Raw genomic sequence first — 22,532 nt, 5'->3', positions numbered from 1 at the left:
TTAAAATGTAGATCAGATCATGTAACTTAAAACCTCCCAATGGTTTTCCAATTCTCATAGAAAAAAAATCCAGGGTTTGGCTACATGAGGCTCCTGTTGATCCTCAGTCACACCAAACTTGTTCCCACTCAGGACCTTTGCTGTTTCCTCTGCCTGGATCATTCTTCTCCCAGATCATGCTCACTCTTTCATTTCATCTAGGTCTCATCTCAAATATCACCTCCTTAGAGAGGCCTTTCCTGACCATCTGATCTAAATAGCCACCACTTTCCCTTCTTTATCTCATTATCCTCCTTCATTTTTCTTTTTAGCACTTATCATAGCTTTATTGGTATTTCTAATTGCTTTTTTCCCCACTAGAAGATAAGCTCCACTAGTGCAGAGACCTTGTCACCACTGTATCCTCAGCATTTAGACTTGCTTTTTTTTTTTTTAATTAATTAATTAATTAATTAATATTTGGCTGTGTTGGGTCTTCGTTTCTGTGCGAGGGCTTTCTCTAGTTTCGGCAAGCGAGGGCCACTCTTCATTGCAGTACGCGGGCCTCTCACTATCGCGGCCTCTCTTGTTGTGGAGCACAGGCTCCAGACGTGCAGGCTCAGTAGTTGTGACTCACGGGCCTAGTTGCTCCGTGGCATGTGAGATCTTCCCAGACCAGGGCTCGAACCCGTGTCCCCTGCATTGGCAGGCAGATTCTCAACCACTGCGCCACCAGGGAAGCCCTCCTCAGCATTTAGAAAAGTGCCTGGCACATAATAGGCTCTCAATAGAAATTTTGTGAATGATTGAACAGTGAATCAGATAGAGTCCTTGCCCTTAAAAGGCAAATAATTTCAACACAATGCAATAGTGTTATAAGATGGTAAGCACTGGTTGCTGTGGGAACGAATAGGAAGGGCATGTATCCCAGTCCTGAGAACTAGTAGTCAAGGAAGGCTTCCAGGAAGAGGTGACATTTACAAGAAACTTAAAGGACCTGTATAGGAAGGGAATGGAAGGATGTTCCATAGAGAAGGAGCAGTAAGTACAAAGCTTGAAGAGAGGGATAAAGTGGTCTCTTCCACAAAGGGCAAGTAATTCATTGCGGTCAGAATGAACAGTTGTGGGTGCAGCAGGGTGCAGAGACTGGTGGTTAGTGGCTAGATCCTGAAGGATCTTGAGCATCAAACTAAGGAGTTTGGATTTTATCCAGAAAGCAGCCAGGAGCCATTTAACCAGGAGAATGAGAAGCTCAGATTTGCACTTTTTTTTTTTTTTTCCCCAGCAGGGGATGTGCTGAGAAATTAGTTTGAACTCTCCAAATGCTTTCACAAACGCAGGGGTCAGACTCTGGGTCACGAACATTCTTCCTAGTTTTACTTAGTTATTTATTTTTTAATATCAGATTTGCATTTTAGAAAGATCACTGTAGGTCTAGTGTGGAGAATGGATGAGAGCGGGTAGGATTGGGGGTATGGAGCACCATAAGGGGCTGTCGTCAGAATCCAGGTGGGAGATGGTGGTGGCCTGAGCTCTGAGGTGATAGCGGTGATGGGGAGAAGCAGGCAGAGCTCAAGAGGTTTAGAAGGAAGAACCAATGGGCCTCAGTGATTGTTGTGGAGGATGAAGGAGAAGAGAGAGGTGAAGATGGTGCTCAGTTCTCTGGCCTGGGTCACGGAGTGGTGCCATTCCCTGGTTGGAAAAGGGTCAGAGGGTTAGAGTGAGATGAGCAGCCCCACCCCTGATATTCGTGGGGCCCAGGGCAAGATAAAAAAATATAGCCTACATACCAAATGTCTAAATATGTACAAGTTACAAATCAAAGCTAACAAACTGTTACATAAAACGTGTTCTACCCTGTTATCTTGACAAATATATCAATATCAGCTGGGAGATTTATATTTAGAATCCTGGGCCTCTTCCAGCCCCCAGTCTGACCCTCAGATTCTCTTGCCATTCTTGGCTCTGTCCCACTACCTGAGGGGCCTCACACCAAAGAGCGTGCTTGGGGCAGCCTCACATTTAAACTCCACACCAACAGGGCTGATGGTGTGCTCTCTGGCAGCTCCTTCTGTACTTTCAGGATATCGGACCCCAGGAAGAGGTCCTGCAAGTGTGCTTGGCGCTGCTTGGCAGCACCTTCTGGCGACTGGAGCATGGTCTAGGAGCGGGGAGGCATGAGCTCTAGGTAGGCACATCCCCTTGGCCTTGACTTATCCCCCCTCTGCAGAAGGAAGAGGCCCTCTAAAACAGGTGCCCAGGGGAGAGGTCCCTCTTGCCAGGTCTAAGGACATGGACTCTGAAATCAGATAGACTGGGTTCAAATCCCTATTCTGATATTTATTGACTCTTCTTTGAATCTGGGCAAACTCTCTGAGCCTGTTTGCTTTCTTGTAAAATGGCAATAATAATATCTACCTCATAGGGTTATTGTGAGAATTAAATAAGCTAATATGTGCAAAGCACCTGCTATTTATTTTTATTATTATTTTTTAAATTTATTCTTGGCTGCATTGGGTCTTTGTTGCTGTGCGCGGGCTTTCTCTAGTTGTGGCGAGCAGGGGCTACTCTTCGTTGCGGTGCGCGGGCTTCTAATTGCGGTGGCTTCTCTTGTTGTGGAGAGCCAGCTCTAGGCACGCGGGCTTCAGTAGTTGTGGCACACGGGCTGCTCAGTAGTTGTGGCTTGGGGGCTCTAGAGCACAGGCTCAGTAGTTGTGATGCACAGGTTTAGTTGCCCTGCAGTATGTGGGATCTTCCCGGACCAGGGCTCGAACCTGTGTCCCCTGCATTGGCAGGCGGATTCTTAACCACTGGGCCACCAGGGAAGTCCAAGCACCTGGTATTTAATAACCACTGCTCAGTTTACATTGTTTTTCTTCCCACTCACCACCATGTTTCCCTCAAAGTAACCATGGAGGCTGGGGAAAAATATGAAGTTTGTTTCAGGTAAATTTTTCTGGGAGGAGTGGGTCCAGGAAAAATGAGTTTATAAAGGAAACAGTAATAATCTAGGCAGCAGTAATCCCAGCACAGGCTGGGGCCATATGGGAGAAAGAGGGAGAGTAAGTTGTCTTGTATGCAGATGAATGAGAAGTGGTAATAGCGTAATTACTTTTACAATCTGTTTGTTTTGCTGAGGGTAGCAGCTGGTTACTGTTTTGATTCTTGGTTTTCAGGTGATAGGGGAAGAAGGTGCAAATAATCTAAAAGAACAGAAAATCCAAACATAATTTCTTGGGGACCAGGAATATGGTCAAAGAAACACATGGTTGCAAACACAGATGGATTCTGTCTTGCAAACACAGAGACTGGCCCTGTTATTAAGCTTATCTTGTATTGTTGCTTAACACGTATATATTATTACCACACGCTATCACTCTTGCTACTCCTGCAACTGGAATGCCCTTTCTCTCCTTCTCAGCCATTCCAAATTCTACTCTTTGTTTCAGGCTCACTCCTTCCATGGTAAGCATCCTTGCCCACAACCCTCCCCAGTTCTTCTGAGCTCTTCCTAGTCTATATCACCTAGAACTTATTCATGGTCTTAACATGTTTACTGTCTCATATTGTTCTCTTATCCTTTTTAAAATTTTTTTAAAAATTTTATTTATTTATTTATTTTTGGCTGCATTGGGTCTTCGTTGCTGTGCACGGGCTTTCTCTAGTTGTGGTGAGCGAGGGCTATTCTTCATTGATGTGCACGGGCTTCTCATTGCGGTGGCTTCTCTTGTTGCGGAGCACGGGCTCTAGGCCCACGGGCTTCAGTAGTTTGTGGCACATGGGCTCAGTAGTTGTGGCGCACGGGCTTAGTTGCTTCGTGGCATGTGGAATCTTCCCGGACCAGGGCTGGAACCCGTGTCCCCTGCACTGGCAGGCGGATTCTTAACCACTGTGCCACCAGGGAAGCCCCATCCTTTTTAAATTAAAAAAAAAATTCATTTATTTATTTTTTTTGGTGGAGTGGCATGTGGGATCTTAGTTCCTTGACCAGGGATCAAACCTGCGCCCCCTACAGTGAAAGCATGGAGCCTTAACCACTGGACCACCAGCGAAGTCCTGTTCTCTTATCCTTTTATGTATGCAAGTCTTGTCTCCCCAATGAGAGTTTAAGCTTATTAAGGGAAGGAACTACATTTCTATTTCTCTTCCATTTCCCATAGTGTCTATGTATTCATTTAATATACATTTACTGAGTTCCCAAGTGCCTGAACTGGGGTTCAGGTACTGGGGAATACAAAAATGAAATATATATATATATATGTATATCTCCTCTTCACTAGTGGAGCTAGTAATGGACTCATGGTTTGATAACTGCCTACAGAAGTGTTGAGCACATAATGGTTCCTCAATAGAGGTTTGATGGATTGATGAACCATGCTGCTTTTCAACTAGGCATTCAATGAATGAATGAATGAATGAATGAAATAACTGGATGACTATCCCCTGATGCAGCTGTTCCAGGTGTACTCCTACTGTATGAACCTAGTTCTAGCAGATGTGAAGGTGTGAGACTTGTTTGAGGGGAGAAATGCTCTTTAGAGTCATCAAAACAGAGAGCCTACTGTCTTTTCAAGGCAGTGTTCACTCCTTCCCTTAAGGCCTAGTGATTAAACCACAAAACATTTTACAGGCATTGGTGAATACCTTTTGCCAATTTGTGTCATTCAGGTTGTGAGTTATGAGAACTGTGTCCATTTATCATGGTAAAAAACAGCTATTATTGAATACTTATTATGTGCTGGATGTTTTGCTGATTTCTTTACATGAATTATCTAAATCCTAACAACAACCCTATGAAGTAGGTATGATTATTGTCCCACTTTACAGAAGAGGAAACTCAGGCACAGCTAGGAAGCAGGAAAGACAGTACTTGAATCCAGGAAGTCTGATTCCACACTGTGCTGTCTACACAATGAATTGGGGGAGTGGAGAGCTGAGTTCTTGAGCCAGCCCTGCTATTTGCTTGCTGTGTGACCTGCAGAAATCCTCTCAACTCTCTGGTCCTCGGCCCCTTCTGATCACCAGTCTTAAAGCCTCTTCTTTTGAATTCAAGTCCTCTGGTCTTTCCACCACCCTCAATTGCCTAAATCTGGTGGTAATCCCCTGAATCTCATCTTTCATCTCCTTGTATCTCCTCTGATACAATAGTATCAGAGGCAACTTGTGATACTGTGTCATTCATAAGAGGAGTATCCTTTTTGAGAAGTTATATATGAAGACCTTAATGGCTTCGTGAATGTCTTGGCTGATGGGGAGTATGGAGAGATCTGCAGAAGGACCCCTGAACCCAATTTCTTCCTGTGACTCCATCCCTCAACTCCTAGTTAAATAAAAATATTTCCCAGTATACAGGATGCTTGTTATCATGGGTCCATTCAGAGCACATAGCCAAAGCCAGGTACTGATCAAAAGGCAGATTCATTTCTGAGTGTGGAGCTTGATCGACACAGGCAAGACACTGAGACCAGGTAACATGAAGGAGCAGGCATGAGTGGATTTGAAAGTTCGACTTCTCTGAGGAGCCTCCAAGCAGAAACCGAAGCTGCCCAAATCCTCCATTTTGTCCCTTCATAGATGGGATTTTTCCTCCCTTGTATGCAGACAAGGGATGATAATTATCTGAACAAGTGTGCATGGTTGGCTGGCAATAGTCAGTGTTTTAAATTGGTATGCTTAAATAAAAATTGCTGTACCCCTGTACAGGGTTTGCTGTACCCCTCATGTTATTTGACTCAGCTCGCTCTCCTTAGTCTCCCTTGTCTGTGTATCAAGGGTAGCTGTGTGTTCTGTTCTCCCCAGGGCAGCCTCTGGCTGGGGTGCCTGCTAGTGTCCTTTCCTAGAGCTTCTTTAATACCAGGCAACCTGGCAGGATGACCTTTATGTCCCTGCCCTCACACCTTCCCCAGCCTCAAATTTCCTCTTGTCATTTTCTAGACTCATTTGCGTGGTTCTCCTGTATGCATGTTTTTCAACCTTCTTCTCCAGCCCTGCATAAAATTCTACAGAGACCAGGGAGAAAAATCTACTAAAGAGCTCTCTCTCTCTCTGTCTCTCTGTCTCTCTGTCTCTCTCTCACACACACACACATACACAGAGTGGCAGGCAGACTTCACTTCTCTTCTGACCTTACCATGCCCCCAAATATCAAATCAAGATTACTCCCAGACTTCCTTGGTGGTGCAGTGGTTAAGAATTCGCCTGCCAATGCAAGGGACATGGGTTCCAGCCATGGTCCGGGAAGATCCCACATGCCGCGGAGCAACTAAGCCCGTGCGCCACAACTACTGAGCCTGTGCTCTAGAGCCTGCAAGCCACAACTACTGAGCCCACATGCCACAACTACTGAAGCCTGTGCGCCCAGATCCCGTGCTCCACAAGAGAAGCCACCCAACACAATGAGAAGCCCGCGCACCGCAACGAAGAGTAGTCCCTACTCGCTGCAACTAGAGAAAGCCCATAGGCAGCAACGAAGACCCAACTCAGCCAAAAATATATAAATAAATAAATAAATAAGGAAAGAAATTGACTTATTTGTAGTGAAGCGGTTGGATGTCATACAGAGTGAAGTAAGTCAGAAAGAGAAAAACATATACCGTATGCTAACGCATATGTATGGAATCTAGAAAATTGGTACTGATGAACCTAGTGGCAGGGCAGGAATAAAGATGCAGATGCAGAGAACGGACTTGAGGACATGGGGTGGGGAGAAGGGGAAACTGGGACGAAGTGAGAGAGTAGCACTGACATATATATACACGACCAAATAGATAGCTAGTGGGAAGCAGCTGCATAGCACAGGGAGATCAGCTCCCTGCTTTGTGACGACCTAGATGGGTGGGATAGGGAGGGTAGGAAGGAGGCTCAAGAGGGAGGGGATATGGTGATATATGTGTGCATATAGCTGATTCCCTTTGTTGTACAGCAGAAACTAACACAATATTATAAAGCAATTATACTCCAATAAAGATGTATTAAAAAAGAAAAGGATGTCTTGGTACCTGCCTTTCTGGGAACCCCGAGTCTTTGGGGAGGGGGATCTCTGGGTCAGACGGGGTGAATCAGAGGAGGGAACAGTTAAACTTTGTTTACAAACTAACATAACAAACAGTGACAAACGAATTCACTGCAGGGACACCCACAGCTTCAGATGGAGAACAGAACTGGGAAAGGAGTGATGGCACAAGGGCAGAATTGAGAAAATTTGAGAAAGCTTCTTGGAGGGAGCGGTGTTTGGCCAGGTGGGCTGGGAACGGTAGCTGAGGGTAACGCACAGCCCAGCTGCCTTTCCCGGGGTCTCCTCCTCGCGAGCTGGGTGACTTGCTCTCTGGGCAGGACCGGGTCTCCGCGTCCCTCCAACACCTGACCCCGCCGGCTCTCGCCTCCTCCCTTGCCATCCCCGGGCCCTTTCTTCCACATCCACTCCTCCTAGCTCCCCCTCGATAATCTTCTGACATCTCTTCAAATCCAATTATCGAATTAATTGACGTGCTAACCGAGAGGCAAACAGAAAGGGGCGGCAAACACCGGGCGGCTCAGGTTTATCCTCCGGCCTCCACAGGCCCCGGCCGGGCGAGATTTACTGGGCCTCGAACACGGCGACAGTTCAAACCTTTGATTAATCATGTTTTTCTCCCGGCCCCATAATTTAGTTGCTCTTTTTCCCTCCCAGACTTTTTTTTTTATCAGTGTAAATAGAGACGGAGTCCTCATCAGCTTCAATTACAAATATTAAGCCCCCGGACAGCAATTTGACAGAGAGAGGCCAGCCCCCACTCCGTCCCGCCCCCCTAAATCATCCCCGAATTAACATCACAATCGGCGGCTGGCGCGCGTTCAGATTTAAATGGTGGCATATTGTTCGCGGATGGTCTAGTTCAGCGGGTTCGCAGCTCCAGGCGGCAGCCCCCGCCTCTCACTCCGCCGCTCCCCTCCTGCCTCCGGGGTGTTTGTGACTCAGGAACCGCGGGAGGCTCCGGCGCCCTGTCTCCAGCAGCGGAGGCTGCAGGCGGGGGTGCGCCGGCGTGGGGGGCAAGCCGGCTGGTGAGAGAGGTAGGGTGTGGGGGGGTGCGATTCAGGCACAGGGAGAGGAGCTACAGATGTGGGGTGGCGGGAGAACGGGGTTTATGCAAATGAGATGCAAATGAAGGCGCGGAAGCTGCGGGTTTGGGAATGCCACGATATAGCCCCTATATGGCCTCCTTGACCCTTCGCAGGGTCGGCAGGGCACCCTTGGGTCGTGGTGGAGTGGCCAGGAGGTAGGGAAATCTCTTGCTCTTTGAGGCTTGCGGTATGAAAGACGAACTTGGGGCAAGATTTCTCCGTTTCCTGAGCATGTTAGAGAAAATTGCTCTTAAACTACAGCCGGGAGGCTTGAAGATAGGCCTCAGAAAGGACTTCCTTAGTGGGAAGACCAAGCGTGAGGCTGGAATACCTCCTGGAGATTTTTTGGATTAGAAGACCTTCAAAGTAGCCAGATTTCTCTGAAGGCGTTTTGGGGAAACGATATGATAACTATTTGGCTCTGTACCACTGTGGAGGAGAAAAGGGAGAGTCATTTCCCTGACCCCATTAATCCTTTAAGAATGAAGGCGCTCAGGAAGAAAAATGACAATCCAAGAGTGTAGGTTTCCAGATATTTTCATATCCACCTGTCTCTCCGGTCTTGCCCGCATCGATCTCCAAGACCTCATTTCTGCCTAGCAACATCACAACCAATCAAGATGCAATTAGGCTTGGCAGCTCGGCTCATCCTTAACTGGGATTGGCTGCTCACAGTATGCGCATCCCAAGTTTTCATTGGCTGACGGCCACCTGTATGGAAATGAGAATTACAAGGGACTCAGCCGCTTCTCTGCGATGTGGACCTGTGGCTTAATGCACTGAAACTTGTAAACTCAGAGCCGGAACTCCTGGGCTTCTTCCCCCAAAGAGATATCTCAGACTTTTCCGTCGGCGCCTCTGCCTGAGGCCTAGTCTGAAAGAAATTCGACGAAATAATGCAAAAAATAAGGCGAATTTGTATGCTTTTTGCGTCTGCTTTGCCTTCTCTCGGTTCAGTGTCAAGATTTTGCCCCTTCCGTCCAGTGCCACGACAGTTCTTGCCCCTTTCTCTTTTCCACGTCCATCCAAGGGGCGGCTTCTCTCCGTGTGGAGTCCCTCCGTCCCTGCCTCCTGTTGCCTCAAATCCTCCCTTTGGGCTCAGCTTCTCCAAATTCCCAATTGCCCCCTTCCTCCCATTCAGGATCCAGGCATCTCACACAACGATCTAAAGCCCAGTTTAGGAGGGAGTTAGAGGGGTGGAGTACTGCCCCCCCCCCAAAAAAAACCGAAAACCCTCCATCCTCGCTCCCCATCCATTTTCTCCGAGGGAGCCGAGTTTGACAGCGAATTCATTCCGAGCGGGGAGGGTGATTTATTCTTCAAATATACCGACAAGTGCGGGCATGATGGAGCCCATTAAAATGTTGGGAGATTGTTTTTATGATTGAAGTCTGTATTACTCCAACCATAAAGAAAGAGAGCAAGGAGTCATTAGCATTTTCATGATGGTGTATTTCTGCTTGTCTCCGCGCCATCACTCATCTTTACTGCCCGTCCCTTTGCTCTCGCTCTGCTACAACGAGGAGAGACTGCAGCCTGAGTTGGGGTTGGGGGTGGGGGAAGGTGGGGGCCAGAGATCCCCCGCCGCTCTGCCCTTCACGCCAAATCCTCACCCTCCCTGGGACGCAGATCATGGGGTGAGAGGCCGAACGCAGACGATGATGTGCCTCAGCTTTCTCCTGCCGCCGGCGCTTCCTGCCCCGTGACTGCCCCTGCAGGGGGTCCGTCCAAATGGTGCGTGGAGATCTGGGCAGACCTGGTTTGGGAAAGGGGGAGTACCCCTTCCTTTCTTTGGCTCTTCCCTTCCTGGCCTACACACCATTTAGAGCTTTCCAGGGTTATCCACATAGGGATAAAGTCAGGAATTCCTGGCTGAGTGCCCTGGGTTGGAGACATCAGAGTAGGAGAGGACAGAGGCAGGAGACCCCAAGTCCCTGGGTTTGGAGGCTGTGTTGGGAGGAAGTTGGGAGCCTGGACCTTTGGCTTCTGTCTCTGCTACTCCCTCTTTAGAGTTTAAGCCTCCTGTGACCACCCCAATTCCCCCGCTCCTGCTCTCCTAATTCCTTAAGTCCTTGATTCTTTCTACCCAGTCATTTATAAGACTCTCCAGTACTCCAAGGAACAATTTCATAACCTCCATGAAAATAATGGAGCTCAAAATAATCATTGCCAAGGTAGGAGTTCAGAGAAAGTTGGTTATGGGTGAAACAGTGTCTCTAGGTGCCCAAGGATTGTTAGAATCACCTGTCCTGACCCTTGGTCTTGGATAAGACTCTTAAAATAAAGAAACATTCATTCTAGGTTGGACACAACATGTCTGCATATCCTATTGACCCAAATTGTGTGGTGGTGCTTGAGTGAGAGTTGGTTGGGATAAAGGCTAGTTAAAGGGTGGTGGGAAAATGGAAGTGTTAGCTCACAAGACATTAAAAGTGATAATAACGATTAGTGGACCACTTTCCTGTTGGTCCAGTGCTTTCTCATGGATGTCTCACAACAACCTGAAAGGTAGGTTTTATGACTGCCATTTCACAAATGAGAAAACCAAGGATCAGGTGACTGTGTGTGGGGTACTCAAGATAACTTAGCTAGTGAACAGGAGAATCAAGATCTGAACCCTGGGCTGTCTTCATTAACTGATACTGCCTGAGAAGGTGTTCAAGGTCTCTAAAGTGGAAGCCAAGATGACTGATTGCCCCATATATGTCATCTGAGTTCATAAGAAGGTGGAGAAGACATTCTAGTAAGTGTTAAATATTTTGGGAGAAATCTTAGTAGGAATATTCTTCCCTTGGCCACCACAGCTGGGTAGTTGGGTAGTAGTTAGCATTGCTGGGATTAACCCTTCTCTCATTCAGGGAACATTTATTGAGCACCTAGTATGTGTTATCTTCTGACTGACCACACCCTCCCCTTTCACAGGCCTCCTCCCCCTTTTGAGATGGGTATCTAATAGGGCTCTGGGGTCCTGGGCAGAGGTAGAGCCCCAGGCAGCTGGGCAGAGATGGAGCAAAGGGGGGTGCGGAGGTGAGAGCCCCCCTACAGCCTGCACAGTGCCCAGAGGCGGCTACAGCAGCGGCCCCAGATTTACAGCTGTCCTGGCGCTGATGCCATAAAAGCAAACGATCCTTCTCTGTACTAATTTCTGTGTAATTAGATCTCTCCTGGCATGGAAAGTGGGGAGTGGGGGTGGCCAGAAGGGGAGGGGTGCCAAGGACTCTTCACAGAGGTGGGAGGAGGGACTGTGGGACACACATGGCTTCACGTGGCGAAGTTTGGGCACAGGGATCTGCATGCACTGTGACAAAGATGGAAAACGCAGTCATGCACACGTGGAAGGCAAGGAGGCAGATGAGTCCTGATGTGACAACACCCTTGTGCCCAGGATAGGGACAAAGCTGGGATCCTGCACAAAGATCCTGAAGCCAGAAGAATAACTCCTGGCTAGTCTGTGTACACACAGGAGGAACTGAAATCCTCGGAGGAGCTGCACACAGACTCCTCCACATGCAGCTAGATACTAAAATCTCACAGAGAGGCCTGAACAGTAAAAAATTTGTGCAGACCCATCACATTTACAAAACAATATACACACACATCTACCTGCACGAAAGCAGATACACACTTCTCTTAAATGCAAAACTTATAGCATCTGCATTAAATAGGAACTCAACAAATGTCTGTTTCCTCCTCCACCCCCATCCACTGCTTGCCCACCTATTAGAGGCAGAAAACTAAAAGATGAAAAAAGCCTTTTTTTAAAAAGCGAGATTCTCTTTAAGATACTTGAAGATGGATCCTATTAAGCCAAGAAAGAAAGAAAAAAAGATTTAGAGGAATGTGGGGATGGTTAAAGAGGGAACAATCCTGGAATCTTCCCTTTCCTCGGGAAGAACAAAGTCTCAAACCGGAAAAGCATATAGTTGTTATTATTACTATCCCCCCATCCCACCCCATGGTGACAAACAATGGCCATGGGTATGGCAGTAATGTCGTTCGGAACAACACTTCTACAGAGCTAAGTATTCATTGTGCACTGCAGTGTATTTGTGGAGGGACCTCAAAGGGCCTCTTATCCAATCTCCCTCTGCAGCCCAGATTTCTTTCACAGTAAGCCTGCCAGGGCATCAGCCAGCTTCTGCTTCAATACTTCTGCTGAAAAGGAGCTCTTTACTTCATAAGCAGTTTGCCCCTGTCACTGGACCGCTGTAAAGGTTAGACTGTTCTGTGGTAGAATTGAAATCCGTCTTCTTTTAAATTTCAGAATATACTATTTCTAACTGCCTGTTATTTCGAGTTATTCTAATGTTTTAAGACCAGTTCAATCAAAGCGTTAATCATCCCCCCACCACAGCAATAACAATTAGATACCCATTGGAAAATCAGGAGATTCTGATCTCCGCAGATGACTGTCATGTACTTATCTTAAGCCCTTGTTCTAATGGGTAATTCCTGATTAACCTGAGTAATGAAAATGTATCACAATAAAGAAAGATTTGTCATGCCTTGTTATCACTTCATAAGGCCGTCCTTCTAGATACCTGCCATAACATCAGGATATTTCTGTCCCAATAAAACATGATCATGATGTGCTTGGCTAATAAAAAGGAAAAAAGACACGTATTAAAAATATGTTTAAAATGATTTGCATGAGTGATGTAAATATAAACCACCACCATCATCATTGTCAACATCATCCTCAGTTTATTTGCCTTTTGAAATCCCTGCCCGACCTTGGGGGTGGGAGGTAAAGGAAGAGAGAGGCAGAAAATTAGCATCTATTAAATGCTTCCCATTGCCAGGCACTGTGCTAAACACTCACAATAACCCTGTATGATAGGTATTCTTTCTTTTTTTAAAAATTATTTATTTATTTATTTATTTATTTATGGCTGTGTTGGGTCTTTGTTTCTGTGCCAGGGCTTTCTCTAGTTGTGGCAAGCAGGGGCCACTCTTCATCGCGGTGTGCGGGCCTCTCACTATCGCGGCCTGTCTTGTTGCGGAGCACAGGCTCCAGACGTGCAGGCTCAGTAATTGTGGCTCACGGGCCCAGCTGCTCCGCGGCATGTGGGATCCTCCCAGACCAGGGCCCGAACCCATGTGCCCTGCATTGGCAGGCAGATTCTCAACCACTGCGCCACCAGGGAAGCCCAAGATAGGTATTCGTATGACCTTACAGGTGACGGAATTGGGCTCAAAGAAGTTAAGTAACTTGCCTGAGTTCAGACTGCTAGTACAGGGGATCAGGATTTTAACCCAGGTAAGTCTGCTTCCAAAGCCCACACTTTCCCCCCTAAACTCGGACAGGTTAATTTTACTTTGATGCAAGCAGAGCCTCACTGAGTGGATTTATACACTGACATGACGTTGGTTAGGAGTATGTTGGGCTCAGAGACCTCACCCTTCCCAGTCTGGACTCCCTGCAGGGGAGCCAGGGGTTCAGAGCCTGAATATTACGGCCTTTGTGCCCGGTCACATTACTGTCATCAGCCAGGGGTGCCCATATATAATTATGGGTGGTGCTACAGGCACCGTCACTGCTGTACAGTGACACGCTCACAAAACTCACTGTCACATTTAACCCATGCTGGGACTCACATAGGCTGGCCGTTCCTTCCCTTCTCCCAGTTGGTGGAGCGTGCAGCCAGCAGGGGTCGCCGGCACACCAGGAATTACCACTTGCTGGGCCAGTCTCCTTCTGCCCTAACAGGACAGAATATTCCTCCTCCTCTGCTCTTCTCCTAAAATCTCTCTCTGATCCCTCCCCTTTACTGCTTTCCCTTTCTAGCCCCCCTCCCCTTCCCCAGGCCCTGTAGCTTCTTATCCACGAGCTGGATAGTTGCAGCACTTAACTGCCCAATCCCAGCCTAGACCAGGGACCAGGGATTCAGGCTGTCATCCTGCTTTAGTGATGCCAGGGAGCTGGTAAGGAGCTTGGAGTGCCCAACCTTCTGGTTCACCCTTGGCCAATTAAGATTCTCCCTCCTCTCAGTGCCTTCCCAACACCCTGTCGTGACCATTGTTTTATTGTCCCAATGTTCGGTAAGGATATGTCACAAACATCCTCAGACTCCCAGGGTCCTTTAGCTCCCTCATCTTGGGAGAACCTAAGAATGAAGGAGGAGGCGAATCTCTGGTGGAGTGGGTGATCTGTGGCCTGTGGTTTTGGATGAGAAACCACGATTTGGGGCGTACAGCGGAGGGACCGATGTACCCTGGCTCACAACAGAAAGAGGGGCCAGGTGTCTGCTCCCTGCAGGAAAGCTGTGGCTGCCTTCTGGGAGTGGCATCTCTCTGCTCTTTTCTGCCTCTCCCCTCCCCTGGTGTAGCAGCAGCGCCCCAGCTTTTCCATGCCCCCTTCTCTCTGCAGCCCCCTCCCCGCAACTTCTGGAGCCCAGTGATTGGCGGCTGCCTGCTGCAGGGCCGGCTGGGTTTATGGCTTTGCGGCAGCTGGGGAGAAAGCGAGGCCAGAGACAGAAAATGGAAACCAACCAAGAAATTGAGAATGATGAAAGAGTAAAAGAGAGGGAGACCGAGACAGAGGCAGAAGGACCTCGAGAATAACAGATACCCCAAATCAACATGATGAGAGAGACTGAAGCAGAGATGGACCCAAAGAAAATTACAGAGATGCTGATAAAAGAGGGGAAAAAAATGTAACAAGGATGGGGTGAAAAGGAAAAGAAAAGCAGACAAGAAAACATTTGGATAAGTCCTGAGAGTAGGGATGTGCAGGGCTTTCCAGGGGGACAGGAATTGCTGGTAATATGTAGAGGGTAGGGTAGACTTCTAGGGACTCCCAGAAATTCTGATACAGAAGAGGCCAGAGGATCTTGCAATTCTTCTCACACCTCTGCCCCCATTCATCCATTTTAGCCTTTTCCATGTTCACACCCCTCTGGAATTTTAGAGGTTATTACAAAAATGTCTTCCTTAAGAATGATCCATGATCTAGTGTGGAAGGATCTTGTCCCATTTTCCATGAAATGAATGGGAAAACTGAGGTCTGGGATTTGGGAGGGATTTTAACATTAGAGCTACATTTTATTTTTTTTAAGATTTTTTTGATGTGGACCATTTTTGTTTTAAAGTCTTTGTTGAATTTGTTACAATATTGCTTCTGTTTTATGTTTTGGTTTTTTGGCCACGAGGCATGTGGGATCTTAGCTCCCCAAACAGGGATCAAACCTGCACCCCCTGCACTGGAAGGCGAAGTCTTAACCACTGGACCGCCAGAGAAGTCCCTAGAGCTACACTTTGTTGCACATGAATTAACTTGCAAGGTTGTTGGCTCTCTGTCATGGCACCTTGATTGACGCATACCACATTTACCTTATGTTATAGTAATTTCTCTGTATATCCTTTTTGCTAATATATAAGTAGGCTCTTTAATAGCAAGATCTGTGTCTGCCCTTCTTTGTGGCGCCCACAGTGCCTTGTTCTTGTTTTTTGAGTGAACCAATGAATGGCCTCTAGAGATGTATAAGCAGAGGTTGGATGAATATCAATGAGGGGTGGAGTCCAGGGAATTGCTGCACTGAATGAGAAGTTGGAGATATATCTCTAAGCACCTTTTTGGTTTTGAGTTTCTATCAGCCCATATATAAGAACCTGAGTTTGCTGTTTCTTTTCCTAGTTCTCTAGATATGCAGGGGTAAGACAGACACCAAGTGGGAAACCCCAGATTCCAAAGTAACTACCGTGGGCAGAGCTCTGTACAAGGCATTTTACACAACTGATCTCATAGAATCATCACATTAACTGTTCCAGGTAGGTGTTATCCACATTTCGCAGATAAGGGCTCAGAGAGGTGAGGTGTTTTGCTCCAGGTCACATGGTTAGGAACTATGACAAATTAAGTCTAGAGATCTCTAAAGCCTGGTGATTGCCACAACACCGTGTTTCTACCAGTTTGAGAGATTTCCAAGGTTTCAGAAAGGCAAAGAAGGAGTTGAGAAATGGGGAAAACAGGGAGAAGACATGGCTTCTAAATTTAGGGTTGGGAGAGAGATTCGGAACTCTAAGCTGGGAAAAAAAATCCACTTTTATGAGAGTTAGAACAGGACATTTCTGCTCTTACCTGATTATCAACAGACCTGGAGAAGGAGGGACAGGGACAGAGAAACCCAGAGGTCGGGTATTGAGCACTGGAATCTCTTGCCATAGGTTGTGGAGTTGGGAGCTTGAGACATACGGGTGCCTATAGAATGCAGTCTTGGGAATTCCAGGCATTTCTTCTTCTGCTAGGAGGGTTGTTGGGAGTCTAGGGATGTCCAGGTTGTGGGTGTCCTATTCAGTGTTAGTGCTGTGCAGTAGAAATTCTTTTTTTTTTTTTAAGTAGAAGAATGTCTTTTTATTTATTTATTTATATTTATTTATTTATTTTTGCTGCATCGGGTCTTTTTTTATTTTTTTAAATTTTTATTGGGCTATAGGGGATGGGTTGGGAAATATCTCTGTAAGTTATGCCCTACTAGGGAAATGTCCATTCTAGTTTTCCTGGGATAGCTTTCGGAGCTTTTTCTTTTTCTTGGAGCTGTGGCTCTTGCTGGCAGCAGCCTCTTCAGGTCCACTGCTGAGTGGCTCCTCCTTGGAAGAGAATTTCCTCTTTTTCTTGGGGACCCTCTTGTTTCCTGACTCTTCAGGGTCACTATCTGGTTCCTCTTTGGGGAAAGATTTCTTCCTCTTGGTAAGACTTCCACTGCCAGCTGTCTCTTCAAGATCACTACTGACCAGCTCCTCCTTGGAAAAAGATTTTTTTGGGGGTTTGGAGGAGACAGACAGATCTTCCATTCCATTCTCCTGAGGAGCCTCCTGGGGCTTTTGCTTTTTCTTCTTTTTGGGTCTTTCACTTGTCTCCTCACATTTCTCCGGGGTACTACTGCTGTTTTCTGAAGACACCAGGGCAATCGCAGCCAGCCTTTTCTTTTCCTTCTTCAAGCGTTTCTTCTCCTGTTTCTCCAGCTTCCTAGTAATCTCAGCAGCCGCTTCCTCTGCCTGAAACATTGCCTCCTTCATGACATCCAGATTCTTTCGTGGAATCTCTCCACTCTCATAGAAGGACAGCTGCTCCTCAACTTGTTCTCAAAGCTTCTCCCCAAATACACTGGTAGGTACCTCAGAGAAGCTATCAATTCATGAGGCAATACTGCATTTGTTTGCCAGGTATCGGGAGATGTGGCCTTTGTTCTTGGCAGCTGCTCGGCCAATGAAGGTAGAGTGGAAAATGAGTCCATATTTTGGGGTGTTACCCCTTGTCTTCAGGGCTCTGGAAAGTTGGTCCCTGTGCTGGGCCCAGGGAACCATTCAGACACCAGGACTGGCCATCACTGTGTCGGGTCTTAGTTGCGGCATGTGGGATCTTTTTTGTTGCAGCGCGTGGGCTTCTCTCTAGTTGTGTCGTGAGGGCTCCAGACCTCATGGGCTCTCTAGTTGAGGCGCTCAGGCTCAGTAGTTGTGGCGTGTGGGCTTAGTTGCCTTGCAGCATGCGGGATCTTCGTTCCCTGACCAGGGATCGAACCTGCGTCCACTGCATTAGAAGGTGGATTCTTTACCACTGGACCACCACGGAAGTCCCTGTACAGTAGAAATTTAATATGGGTCACATACATAAAGTCTTCTAGTAGCCACATTTAAAAAAGTAAAAAAGAACTAGGTGAAACTAACTTTAATAATATATTTTATTTAACCCAATGTATCCAAAATGTTATATCCCTTCAACATGCAATCAATATAACATTATTTTAAATTCTTTTTTTTTTTTGGTGTTAAGTCTGAAATTTGTTATTCAGTTTGCAGTTGACAAATCTCAATCTGTACTAGCCACATTTCTAGTTTAGTAGTGGCAAATTCCCTGGTGGTCCAGTGGTTAGGACTGCACTTCCACTGCAGATGACATGTGTTTGATCCCTGGTCAGGGAACTTAGATCCCGAATGCCATGTGGCCAAAAAAAAAAAAAAATCAAGTGTTCAGTAGTGGCATGTGGCTGCTGGCCACCATAGTGGAGTGCAGGCTTAGAGCATGCCTCGAACCTGGTTGGTCACAGGCAGCAGGAGCTTTGATGTTGGATCCAGACATCTTGGTTCCCACCCTTGATTCTTCTTACACCTTGACTTAGGAGTCCTTGTTCTTCTATGAGTATGGAGACATATTCCCAATTCCCAAGGGTCAGAAGAATTGTGTATCTATTGCAGGGTATCTATTGCAGGCTCTGTGAAGTCCAGCTGCACAATAACTTCCACCTGCAACACTCTCCTTAAACGCCTCTTGCTGAGCTGCCAGTGACCTCCTGGCTGCTAAACCAGCCGTTTCCAGGGGTACTTTCCCTGGCTTCTCTGCTACACCTGCCGCCGCTGGCCTTTCTCCTTGACTCATCTGTCCCGAGTTGCTTCCTATCTCTCTGATCGATCCTTCTATCTTCTCCGTGACTTGGCACTCTCCATCCTTCCCTTCCATGTTGATGGTCTCCTGGGTGCTGCCCTTGGTCCTCTTACCTCTCACTCTACATGCAGGGAGACCTGGGTAATCTATCTTCACTTGTATCACCTTTATTTACAAGGATCTCAAGTCTCTATCTCCAGCTCTAAACCCTCCTGAGCTCCGGACTTAAATATCTATCCAATTGTCTACTGGAGTTCTCTCCTCTGAACGATCCCAAAGACATTGGGAATTCAACAAGACAAAACGGCACGAATCATCTTTTCCCTCAATGTATGATTTCTCCGTTTGTATTATTAATTTGGTGAATGGCATCACTGGTTATCTGGTCATTGAAACCAGAAACCTGGGATCAACAGGACTCCTTCTGTTCAATTCCCATATCTGATTATCAAGTCTCATTAATTCTGCATCCTGAAGAATTCTGCTTCTTTTCCTCCTGACACTACTTAAGTTCAGTGCTCACTGTTTATTTTATTTTATTTTTTGGCCTTGCCATGCAGTTTGCAGGATCTTAGTTCTCTGACCAGGGATTGAACCCGGGCCAGGGAAAGTGCCAAGTCCTAACCATTGGACTGCCAGAGAATTCCCTAGTTCAGTGCTCACTGTCCTGGCCTGGGTTATTACAGTGGGTTCCTAACTGGTTTCTTTGGACTTTCATGATCCGGCAATAGAGTGTAAGCTCCTTGAGGGCAAGCATTCCTATCTGTTCATGTAGATTCCCAGTGCCTAGGACAGCACCTGGCATATAGTGGGCATTCAGTGAGTATTTGTTGAGGAAATGTATGAGTAAAGGTCTGTTATCCGTCGTTCCAGCCTCACTTCCCACATCGTGTCCGATCCTCACTCGGCAGCCCTGAGTGTTGAGATTTCTGAGTGAGTTAGGTCTTTGCCGTCTTGTCCCATCTGCCTGCACACGCTGGGCTCCCATGTACACACTGTTTAAGACTCAGCCCCCATATCGTCACCCACGGGAAGCTTTGTCTCCCGAGTCTTGGTTAATTAAGTACCTGTTCTCTGTGGTCCCACAGCATACCGTGCATATCTCTAAAGTAGAGCTTACCTTGTTTTCTTCTATTTGTTGGTTTATGTTGACTGTGAGCTCTTTGAGGGCAGGGTTTTTGATTGTTCCATCTCTATTCCCAGCAACTGACCCATAAAGAACACTCCATAAAGTTTTTTTGAATGAATGCATGAAATCTCTTTTTTTCCTGTAAAGATTTTATTTTTTATTTTTTTAAATTTTATTTATTATTTATTTATTTATTTATTTATTTATTTATTTATTTATTTATTTATTTATGGCTGTGTTGGGTCTTTGTTTCTGTGCGAGGGCCTTCTCTAGTTGCGGCAAGTGGGGGCCACTCTTCATCGCGGTGCGTGGGCCTCTCGCTATCGCAGCCTCTCTTGTTGCGGAGCACAGGCTCCAGACGCGCAGGCTCAGCAATTGTGGCTTGTGGGCCTAGTCGCTCCGCAGCATGTGGGATCTTCCCAGACCAGGGCTCGAACCCGTGTCCCCTGCATTGGCAGGCAGATTCTCAACCACTGCGCCACCAGGGAAGCCCCAAGATTTTATTTTTTAATTTTTTAAAATGTAGAATATTTTGCTCATTCTTTTTCTTTTTTCTTTTCTTAAATTAGTTTTTGTTGGAGTATAGTTGCTTGCATGGAATCTCTGTATCCCAGCTGACATCACATCTTGTTCTTTCGGGCCACACAGGGCACTTCAAAGGTACTGCTAATTTTTTTTTTTTTTAAATATTTAATGAATGGACATGTTTGTATTTATTTATTTATTTTTGGCTGTGTTGGGTCTTTGTTTCTGTACGAGGGCTTTCTCTAGTTGTGGCAAGTGGGGGCCACTCTTCAACGCGGTGCACGGGCCTCTCACTGTCGCGGCCTGTCTTGTTGCAGAGCACAGGCTCCAGACGTGCAGACTCAGTAGTTGTGGCTCACGGGCCTAGTTGCTCCGCGGCATGTGGGATCTTCGCAGACCAGGGCTCGAACCCGTGTCCCCTGCATTGGCAGGCAGATTCTCAACCACTGCGCCACCATGGAAGCCCGGTACTGGTAATGTTTTTAAAGCTGGTTAGTAAGTCCAATAATGTGCACTTTATTATTCTTTATCCCTTGTATATGGACATATATATCTTCTTTTGTATGTATGGAGTATTTTATTAAAATAATTAAAAAAATTATTTTTGGAGGACTGGCCCTATATGCCAATTTCTGTACTGGACTTCAGGGACAAGAGATGTACAAACACAGAACCTACCCTCAAGCTGCTTATAGTCGAGAGAGAAGAAAAACTTGTGAACATGATATAGTGAGTTTTTACAAAGTGCTATGTGTAGTATCACAGAGGATAATGGAGAAAATCATGAAAGGCTTCACGGAGGAGCTATCTTTTGAGCTGAGGCGAAAGCATGTGTCCAGAGGCATGCAAGAGCAGTGCCTATTTCTGTGGAGTGGTTCTGTAAAACTGGACTCCAGGGTTCCTTAGGGTAGGATGGGAAATGGAAAGGCAAGTTGGTGAAGACCCCGACGGGCACACTGAACGATCTGCACATCGCATTCCTGTAGGTAATAGGCAGCCATTGTGGTTCTGTAAGTGTGGAGTGATGTTTGGATTCATTCATCTCTCACCAAATACTGACACCTGAGTTCCTATCTGTTGCTACTTGGTCTGAGCCCATTCAGGTCCATCGCTTTCTGCAAGAATACTGGGAAGCAGAGGGAGAGAGACGATCCCTTACAGGAGGGATACAGTAGGAAGGCTGAGTTGCCAAATACCGCATGGTGAGTAGGAGAAAGAACTCCAATTGGAACCCAGCTGTCTTCCCTCCCTGCTCATGCAGTCAGTTACTCTCCCTTGAGCTCCCCGTGTTGGGGCCATGCACTGGACCCTGGGGTAGACAAATCGTAAGTGACGAAGAGAAATGCCTCTACATTTCTGGGGAACTCCTAGTCTGAAGGTGCCGACTGCACACCTGAAGACATACAAAAGGCAGAGAAAGGAGGGGCTGGAAACTCTAGATACCCAGGTTAAGGGGTCCCATGAGGGACTGGGGGACTTCGTGGAGGAGGGGAGTGTGGAACAGGTTTGGGAAAGTGAGGCAGAACTGGGCTGGGGGGAAAGGAAGGAGGTGAAAATGACCCATGCAGTTTTGGAGGTGGGAAAGAACAAAACTTATGCTGCAGTCGTCGTAAGTGCTTTGAGTCTGGCAGTGTCTGTGTCAATGGCCTTGTGCAGCTACCCATGTGGCTCCTGCCGGTGTGTGTGTGGCTTTGCAGGGGCTGTGGGATGGCAGTAAAGGCCCTGGGTCCCTCTTTCTGTCGCCCTTCCTCTTCTGCGCTAGGGGGGGCACCCTTCTAGAAGCAGGATGTCTGGGTTCCAGATTCTTCCCTCCCCAACCTCCCCCAGACATAAATCACAAGCGATTTCATTAAATGCACCTCCTGCTGGGGATGTTGGCTCATAATTCCTCTCTGATTAACCCCCACTACCCCGGCAAGTTTACAGGCCAAGAGAGGGAGGGGATAAGGGGGAGGGAAAAAGGAGGGGTGGGGGGAATCCCAGGCCGGTGATGGATGCCTCTGTCAGCCCGGCTCGTATTTATTAATAGTCTTAATACGGGAAGCAATAAAGGAAGAGAGGGATTCTATTAATTAAATCATTGTTATAATTAACTTTCATTAAAGTAGGATCAATAAAGAGGAGTTGAGATGGAGAGAGGAGAGATCCATTATCTCTAATTTCCTTGGAAGGGATTCAGGGAACGTGATGGGGTTGCTAGGAGACAGCAACGTGAGGGAAGAAGGAAGGATGTAAGATGTCACCCAGGTGGGGCTGGAAGGGGGGTGGGCAGGAGGGTTTCAGGTGGATGGAGACGGGACGGTGGGGGTGGCCCACCCACAGGCCCTGAAGGTAATGGGGGTGGCTGATAAGGGAGCTATTGGGATGGAGACCAGGGGGCTGTAGGCACGGTTAATGCCAGGCATTGCTGAGAGTCTT

General features: G+C 46.9%; 1 long non-coding RNA gene across 2 annotated transcripts in view; it reads left to right on the top strand.

Annotated features, from left to right (window-relative positions):
* The window catches only part of LOC309641825, a 207,726-nt gene that overhangs the window by 6,122 nt on the left and 179,072 nt on the right, over positions 1-22,532 (top strand). The gene's annotated exons all lie outside the window — the stretch shown is intronic.

This window comes from Balaenoptera physalus, assembly GCF_965194825.1.
Source record: "Balaenoptera physalus genome assembly, chromosome: 13".
NCBI classification, from domain to species: domain Eukaryota; kingdom Metazoa; phylum Chordata; class Mammalia; order Artiodactyla; family Balaenopteridae; genus Balaenoptera; species Balaenoptera physalus.
The sequence above is the reverse complement of the archived record's forward strand: the minus strand, read 5'-3'. Positions and strand labels throughout refer to the sequence as shown.